The sequence below is a fragment of the Strongylocentrotus purpuratus genome, unplaced genomic scaffold, assembly GCF_000002235.5.
Source record: "Strongylocentrotus purpuratus isolate Spur 01 unplaced genomic scaffold, Spur_5.0 spur5_scaffold_18, whole genome shotgun sequence".
In the NCBI taxonomy this organism is placed as follows: domain Eukaryota; kingdom Metazoa; phylum Echinodermata; class Echinoidea; order Camarodonta; family Strongylocentrotidae; genus Strongylocentrotus; species Strongylocentrotus purpuratus.
Genome location: NW_022145603.1, coordinates 5,259,271 through 5,268,671, shown reverse-complemented (window position 1 = coordinate 5,268,671; position 9,401 = coordinate 5,259,271). Strand labels below are relative to the sequence as shown.

General features: G+C 39.2%; 1 long non-coding RNA gene across 2 annotated transcripts; it reads right to left on the bottom strand.

The window, feature by feature from the left end:
- Nucleotides 1–256: 256 nt before the first annotated feature.
- On the bottom strand, nucleotides 257–3,261 carry LOC115925378. Of its 2 annotated transcripts, none has more exons than XR_004064675.1 (3): nucleotides 1,409–1,572; nucleotides 867–1,006; nucleotides 257–316 (listed from the first exon to the last, which is right to left on the bottom strand). It is a non-coding gene; the product is annotated as an uncharacterized LOC115925378 (long non-coding RNA). The 2 variants fall into 2 exon arrangements; XR_004064674.1 differs by lacking the exon at nucleotides 257–316 and adding an exon at nucleotides 2,986–3,261 and having other exon boundaries at nucleotides 733–1,006; nucleotides 1,409–1,503.
- Between the last annotated feature and the right edge of the window lie 6,140 nt (nucleotides 3,262–9,401).

Sequence of the window (9,401 nt, the reverse complement as noted above, 5' to 3'; positions counted from 1 at the left end):
TCATCATATAAGATGGTAGTTGACATTGTTAAAATGTTAATGTTTATTCATTGATGATTAGTTATCTTTAAATATTTGAAAGTTGACAAGATAATAAATTTATTAGCTTTTTCTAAATGTGGTATTCTACAAATATATAATACAAATAATAAATAAATAGTATGTAAATATTCAAGTTTAAACCCATCTCTAATGTCCTCTTTCATTATATGAGGGTTGCATCTTTAAGACGTAGTCCCATGAAGATGTCTTCTGAATTCATTGATGAAGTTGTAGGCTAGTTTTCAGAAGAAAGGGCTGTGATGATAACCCAAGTCTGTTGAATGGAAAAATGAAATAAGATACAGTGTATAAGAAAATAAACAACAACTAATAACATACACCCTGATACCTGCTCTGACAAAAAGAGGAAGGACTAATATTCACTTGGGATTCTAGTGGGCAAACCTAAACTATTTTACCTACAAGACTAGTTACTGACCACATGTTAGATTATTTCTGATGATCCCATTAAGACGATAGGCCTGCTGGAGCTTGGATCAGACAAGGTATGAAATAAGTAATACGTGTACAATGTACTTGTATTGTGAACTTGTGCTCAAAATTGAATAATACTCGGTTAAGTATGGGACATAAAATGACCACACAACTTGGACCAGAGAATGTACTGGAAATAATGATATTAAAACATACGTAATGTAGACTTATATTTCATCGATATCAACATTTTATTTTAAATCTAAATCACAATTGTGATATTCAGTCAAGTATTCTTTTACAAGTAACGGACAATGAAAAATATGTTTTTCAGATCTATAACTTTCTGCATGATATGTGTTCTACAATAGGTTATTGGGGGTACCTACATTGTATATTAGCACACTTGCTCGTATGAAGTGTAGTAGGCCCGCATCTCTAGATATGCTTCTGTCAATATCTGTTCTTTGTTCCTCTCCTGGGTTTGTAATCAGCATGCCTTCATCATCCACTGTAGAGAAGCATCATCCTGCATAAGAGAAAACAATGTAGGTACTTCAATTAAAAGTGATAATAATAGATACATATCAACCATAATACATCCTATAAACAGACTTTCATTAATCTTATGTTGTGTTCTTCTTCATCTTCATTGCTCAAGAAAAGTAATGAGGGGTCCTGTGTATACCCTACATGTATGATCATTATTATTATTATGTAGTGCTTTGAATGTGCATTAGACATCGTTCTGTACACACAGGACCTCCTGTAAATAAGGACAAATCCCTTTGTAAACAAAGAAAGGGAAGAACTAGAATAAAATATCCCTTCCACTATATACACTTGCAACATAAACTTAGTTCCATTTCCTTTTTAGTGAATTGATAGGTGGTCGTTAATATTTGTGTACTAAATATCCTGAAAATTTTACCTGCAATGGGACTTTCAGCTTCATCTTGCAAATATAAGAAATGTTGTAATGTCTACTCATCAGTTAACTCCTTCCAGCTCTTCATTAGTTTCAATCTGTTGAAACAAAAAGAAAACAAAATCAATATAGATCTAGCATAAAAGCTATTTTTCATGTCATGGTTGGCCTTAATTTTAATATGGTGTGAAAATCAACATTCCAATTTAATGGACCACAGTACAAAGTAAAATTAAATGGAAGATTTAACTTGTGCCTCAAAAGTGCTTTATATGGCCTATAAATATAAAGTAGTCTTAAGTAGAATTGGTTTATTAAGACAAGAAGAAGTGGACTACATAAGTAAACATAATTGTGGACTAGGGGGTCTTCTCTTACACAAACAGATTTATCAACATGAACTGCACGATTTGGAGAAGAAAGAAATCTCTAATATATTAAAAGTAATAATAATAGGGGTCAGGCACTTACGCAGGGGGGGGGGGGGTGTTAGACCTCCCCCTTGAGTTTTTTTTTTAGGTAGACCTAGACCTCTATATGTTTTTCTGGAACCCCCCCCCTTTTTTAGTGTTGATTTAAAAAAAATCAAAAAAAATCCTAATGGATGACCTCAAAAAAATGTCCTCTTCCCCCCCCCCCCCCCCCCCCTCCCCGCTTAATCAGCGGCTGGCTGAGTCGTTGCGAAATTTTTGGCCCGATTTCAAAATGTTAAACCCCCCACCCCCCCCCCCCCCCTTGATAGGGATCTAGAAGATCTAGATCTAGTACTAGTAGATCTACTAGACTCTAGGGACTAGGCTCTAGTAGTAACTGTTAGATCTATACTAGAGACGAGTAATGACAACTTGACAAGCACACTGAACCCACACAAAATCTAAATAAACAAATCCTAGTGTTGATGTTTTTTGAATATTTTTTATTAATAAGTTCCAGGTTTACATCTAAATTAAATAGGATTTGGAGTTGTTTGATTATCAATGGTCACAGATAATTTTGGTATAGAAATAAAGTTGACACGCACCGCGTATGAACTATGATGCAACTGAGCGAACGGGATGGCACTGATATTTAGTAAAGCCATCCGAGTCCACATCTAAGTTAGTGTCTAGGTCTAGATCTACTAAAGATTTTAACAAGAATTAATCCACTTGGATTATCAAAAAAATCATGCTTCGTAGATTATTTTAAGGTGAAACGTTAAATCTAGATTTAAATTAAATCGATGATTGGTGAATTAGATTCATGATGACGATCAAATCTGAAATAAAACTTGATTAGAAAGTTTGATCTTGATGCAAAATGAGCACCGAAATTCCCCGGGGTGGGCCTGCCGGAACGGCCGGGCCCCTAACTGGAGTACTAGGGTGAAATGACGGCAAACCGCAGTCAAACTACTTCATGACGATAAAAATCAAAGTTCAATTTCAAGAGCAATAATTTCCTAGTCTTTTCCCCAAAAATCTGTTGAGAACGGTCTCACAATGTCACGAAATTACCGTAGATCACAAAGACTATTGCAGCTTTTTCAAAATTGATGACTAAATTCACTTAATCTACTCATATTTAAATCAATTACTCACCCATTCTCAATGAACTAAATCTTCTCAGTTTGTGCGAGTAGCCTGCGTCGTGCATAAATCTGCATAATAAAAGTGACGCAATGAGGTCAAATATATTATCCGGTTTCTTAAACGATACTATCGATAAAATACATATTCATGAGGCTCATATCCAATCAAAGAGCCGCCTCGGTGGCTTATTTTGTCTTCAAATGATCCAAAAGAGGCGGAGCCTAATCCCATTCATCTGCATGGTTTCCGCGCGTGCTGCTTTCCGTCTAGTAATTATATTTAAACGTCTTTGCCTTATATAATATCAAACCATATTTCGCTCATACTAACAGGGGAGAGACATCTATCGTCTTGACGAAAATCCCGACTGGTACGTCAACCCCCGCAGTTACTGTCAAGATTGGTACCTGGATGATCTCTCTAAGACATCATATGAATGGGCGGCAGAGCCATGTCCTTGCACCAGCTGGCAGGCCTGGATCGATCAAAGGTTTACTCGATGCAGCTATCCCTCCTACAGATATGGTTACGGCTACGGGTACAACTATGGCTACGGCGATGGGCTTCCGAACTATTACTATGGTGAGCAGCATTGTTTTGATGTCACTTCATGATGATAATAACGGCCCCTGTAATTATTATTACACCAGCATTACCAGGTATACCCTTTGACACATGTGTCGAGAGGGACAAATGTGGGTTAAACACCTTGTACACGGATGTAAACACCACACAATGAAGGATAGAAAACCGGGATCTCTTGTATAGCTCTCAATAGCTTTCACCAATATACCATAGTGATCCCACTTTTCATTTTTTTTATTTTTGCAACCAGTATTTTCTTTTTACCTTTTACAAAACCCTTTGATATAGATTTTATCCTGAGGAATGGCTTGCAGGAAAGATTCTGTTTTCTCTTGGGAGATGCATACGAATAAAATAATAATAAGAATAGATAAATACTCCGCGTTTATAGTGCTTAATACATCGACGATGTCGCTAAGCCCTTGGCAGGTATATTATTACACCAGTCATCGAATACATGCTTGCCCGCACACAATGTATGCACATTCTCCGCTCCCTGGGGAGCATTCCAGCCATGCGCCATTTTACAGACGCTCACAATGCTATACTATACTATTAGTGACCCAGTAGAGGCTTGCTCAGTGTTTCTGTCTCTTTTATTAACGGCCATTGATAAACACGCGCCACTCCGGAGAACACGAGTTAAACTTAAATATTCTCCATGGATGACGCCCGATATTTTACAATTGATTCGCACTAGAGATCGCTTAAAGAATAAAGCGAAGAAATCAAAGAAGGATGATGACTGGGCCAAATATAAAAAAGCCAGAACTAATGTAACAACACAAATTCGACAAGAGAAGCGAAGTTTTGTCTCGAGAAATATTGAATCTGCTTTGGGAGATGTCAAAAAAGTCTGGAAAACTTTACATAATCTAGTGCCCACAAAGAAGAATGATACTGAAATTCATTGCATTAAAGTTCAAGAAGAAAGTCTACGAGGTCAGGAATTGTCAAATGCCTTTAACAATTATTTCTCAACTATTGGTAAGGCTTTGCATGGTACATTTTCTACTACTCAAACTGAACCTACACGATTTCTGTACCCTCATGCAACTTTGTTCGAATTTAGGGATGTACTAACTAGTGAGGTTGAGAATATATTAAGGACACTACCAGTGAATAAGGCTACTGGTCCGGATAATATCCCAGCAAAACTCTTAAGGCCGATTGCCACAATTATTGCTCCATTGTTAACACATATTTTGAATCGATCACTGCGCATGGGCGTTGTGCCTAGTCAATGGAAACATGCACGTGTCACGCCAATTTACAAATCAGGTGATAAAACTTGCATGGAAAATTATCGACCTATATCAGTTATTCCTATATTTGCAAAAATTATGGAAAAGGTTGTCTACAATCAGATTCACGATTATCTAACCAATAATGCAATTCTATCTGATTGTCAGTCGGGATTTAGGCCTTTACATTCCACTATGAGTGCCCTTCTTAACGTTACGGATAAATGGTTGGATGTAATTGATAAGGGAAATATTGTTGGCTTGGTGATGATAGACTTTAAAAAAGCGTTTGATACTGTCGATTACTCTATTTTATTGCAAAAATTAGAAATGTACGGATTTGATCAATTGTCTTTGGAATGGTTTAAAAATTACTTCAATGAAAGATATCAGTTTACATCTGTGAATGGTTACCTATCTGAAAAGAGACAAATTATTTGTGGTGTCCCGCAGGGCTCCATTCTGGGCCCACTGTTATTCACTCTTTTTGTAAATGATATGCCAAAATGTATTAACTGTTGTGAAGTCGCACTGTACGCTGAAGATACATGCATATATACATCAACAAAAGATCCACAGGAAGCTGTACTTAATTTGAATAATGACCTTATACGTTTATCTAATTGGTTGTCTGAAAATAAGCTGACAGTTAATCTGAAAAAATGTGAAGCCATGTTCATGGGAACAGCTCAACATCTGAAGAAAATGCAACATGTATTTGATAACTCTGATATCTTTATTGATGGCATAAAAATTCAACAAGTCGAATGTTGTAAATATTTGGGAGTCGTTATTGATAGGAATTTGCAGTGGAAAAATCACGTTGAATATGTTAAGAAAAAAGTTATAAAATATATTTATCTTCTGAGAAGACTCCGACCATACATTAACCAAAATACGGCACTGTTGTTCTACAAAACCATATTGCAAAGCCATTTTGATTACTGCAGTCCTGTTTGGACAAATACCTGTAAAACATATCTTGGAAAATTACAAATTCTACAAAATAGAGCTCTCCGTACAGTGTTAAAAGTGGATTATTTGTTTCCTTCTAATGATTTATACCGATTACTTAAACTAGACCGACTGAACGAGCGATGGTCAAAACACCTAGCTTGTATCATGTACCGATCAATTCACCAACTCTGCCCAACCTATCTTAGCAATTTTTTTTCTTTCCACCAATCAAAATATAATACAAGATCTGGCCCACGTAAATTAAAACTTTCCCAACCCAAAACTAATTACGGTAAACGATCACTTGTCTATCGGGGTTCAAAACTGTGGAATTCACTTAGTACCATCGCTCAATCAATAGTCTCAATTCAAGCATTTAAACACTTCCTTCAGAGTAACCCTATCAGATGATTTGTTTTATTATGTTTTGATTGTTTTATACGCAACAATTTTATATTTGGTTTTCTCTCTCGCCTCTCTATTCCTTGTTTCTTTCTTTCCCCTATCCTGCACATTTCTGTTTTTCTTAATGTATAAACTGCTTGTTTATCATTGTAATCATATCTCAAATGTATTTTATCAACAATTTGTATTTTTATCTTGTGGATGGACCCCTTTGAAGACCAGCTTTTAGCTGAAAAGGGTGATCCTTCCCATATGTGGAAAATAAATAAATAAAAAATAAAAAAATAAAATGCTGAGCATGCTACATCGTTCGTTCGTGTCTCCTTAGATCAAGATTACTGTAATCTTGATCTTCGGAGTAGTTGCTACAACCGGCCGTGTCAAGACACGTTGCCCCGGGGTGCGAGTTAGGACTCTTGTAGCGTGCCCCCATTTAAAACAATTATACAGTTACAGTTAACAATACATTTAATTAATAGTATGAAACTATTAAAATTACTCTCACGTTACGGGAAAAAATATTGCATATACATATGTAATGAATCAATTGATTTGGTCGATCCAGTTAGATGGCACAAACACGGCACTACTGGACAGAGATCCTAATAATTACAGAGCTTGGTCTTGTTGCTCTGTTCGCCAGCAGTTTAAGGATATGGAATCCCGCGGCACATTACTCACAAGAGTTCTAACAAGCCAAGCTTATACAGAGCCTATAATAAGTAATGTCGTACATGTACCACCCACCCGATCGATCAAAAACTCATAACTCATAACTGAAAAAAAGTAAAAAGAAGAAAAAACAAAAAACAAACGACGAAATGGTAACCATCTAAAATTTCATAGTTGTGATAAATATTTATAAAGATTTATCAAGCACCATTAATAAATAATATCATGTTCAAGAAAAGGATATATACACTTTGTATTCTTCTTTCGTGTCCTCAAATGCTCTGCCAGGCCTTGGCACACTGGAGAGCCTTCTCATTTGCTGCCACCAGGTCTTCCAGGCAGCATTGGTCGATTAGGAGTGGACATCTTAATAGGTGTGACATGGATTGCACGGATGTTCCACACTCGCAGTTGGTGTCTGTGTCGTCAGTATATCCCCATTTATTCATGTTGTATTTACATCGCCCCACACCTGTGCGAAGCCTATTGAGGGACTTCCACATCTTCCAATCACATCTATGGCCAGGGGGCAGCTGTTCCTTGGTCGGGATTGGTAGCTTTTCATGGTGGTGGTTTTCAGAACGTTTCTCTTCCCACAAGATCACTCTGGTTGAATGAGGAGGTTGTGACAGTGGCTGGACTGTATGAAGGAAGCTTTTCCTTGACTTCAGGCGGGTAGGGGCCGGTTGATGCGAGTAAAGGGGATGGCGGGTGTCCTCAACTTGTCTGCTGCGTTCAGTCCTACTTGCAACTGTTCTGCGGACATTGGATGGAGCAATGCCGGCCAGGGAGTGCAAGCTGTCCACATTCGTGGGCTTGAGGCAGCCAGTGATGCATCTGCAGCTGTCGTTGAGTGCTGCATCAACTTTCTTTGTATGGGATGATCTTCCCCATACAGGGCAGGCATATTCTGCTGCAGAGTAACACAACGCAAGAGCAGTTGACCTCAGCGTGGAGGAATTGGCACCCCAAGATGAATTTGCCAGTTTCCGTAGTAGGTTGTTCCTTGTCCCAACTTTACCCTTCACCTTTTGAACATGCTGTTTGTATGAAAGGGTTCGGTCAAGAGTGATTCCAAGGTAGACAGGGTGGTCGCAGTGTTTCAATGAGACATCGTTCCATTTCAGGGAGAGCTTCCTCCCAGCATTGTAGTTGCGGAGATGGAACAAGCTAACCTGGGTCTTGGCAGGGTTAGCCTTCAGATGGTTGTTGTTGTAGTAGTCTGTCAGGTTGTCTAGGGCTGATGAAAGAGTGGTTTCTATCTTGTCTATGTGGGAATTCTGAGCTGCTATGCCAAGGTCATCAGCATAGATGAAGCTTCTTGTCCCTGGGTACACTGGCTGGTCGTTGGTGTAAACATTAAATAGGACAGGAGCAAGTACGTTGCCCTGAGGTAGACCATTCTTTTGTTTCCTCCATCTGCTGCGCTTCCCGTTGAGCTCAACATAAAAGCGTCTATTTTCCAGGAGCATTTGGATAAGCTTAGTCAGATGGGAGTCCTTTGTCATGGTATAGAGCTTGTCGAGAAGTATACGGTGGTTAACAGTGTCGTAGGCAGCTGTCAGGTCGACGAACACAACTCCAGTCGGTTCATTCTTCTCGAAACCATCCTCGATGTGCTGGGTAAGATTTAGCACTTGGCCAGTGCACGATCTTCCAGGCCGGAAACCTGCTTGCTCTGGTATCAGGTGTTGTTCTGTGACTGGCCCCAGTCTGTTCAGGATGAGGCGCTCAAAGAGCTTGAAGAGATGGCACAACAGGGAGATTGGTCTGTAGCTCTTTGCTTCGTTAGGGTCTTTCCCTGGCTTGAGGATAGCAATCACACGGGCCTTCCGCCAGATTTTAGGAAGCTGGGAGAGGGTTACGCAGTTGTCGAACAGAGAGAGCAGCCATTCCTGTGTATTGTGCCCAAAATGTTTGATCTGTTCTGTACGTATGTCATCAAGACCAGCTGCCTTGCCATTCTTAAGGGAGTCGATAGCCGTCTGGAGTTCCAAGTTGTTAAAGTACCAGGTAGATTCTGTGTCAACCTGTGGCCAAGGATTCCTTTTGTGGCGTTTCTTGTGTGCCGATTTGCCATTCAGGAGAAGTTGGTGGGCAACCTGATCTGCAGTAACATTAGAATGGGGTGTAGACTTCTTGGGATCGTTACTGATTTTCTTAATGGTAGACCAAGCTCTCTTACTGTTGTGCGTCATATCAACACCCTCAATGAGATCTTGCCAAGAATTCCTCCGTTCTTCTGATATTGCTGCCATGAGGAGCTCACCTGCACTCAAGGTTTCCTCTGAAAAGGGGTCTTCCTCGTAGAGTTTTATGTACTCCTTGTACATCAAGGCACTTTCAGCTGATAATCCAGGTATGTAGTTTTCCCTACATCCACGTGGAATGTGCTTCCTGGATATCTCCTGTACAGTCCGGACGAATTGGTCGTAGTTTGCCGGGACTGGGTCAAGATCAGATAAAGCTTCATCTAGATCGATGGCGAACTTCTCCCAGTCAGCTTTACGAAAATTGAAACGGCGTCGTAGGGGAACTCTCTGAGGTACCACAGCAGCAGTA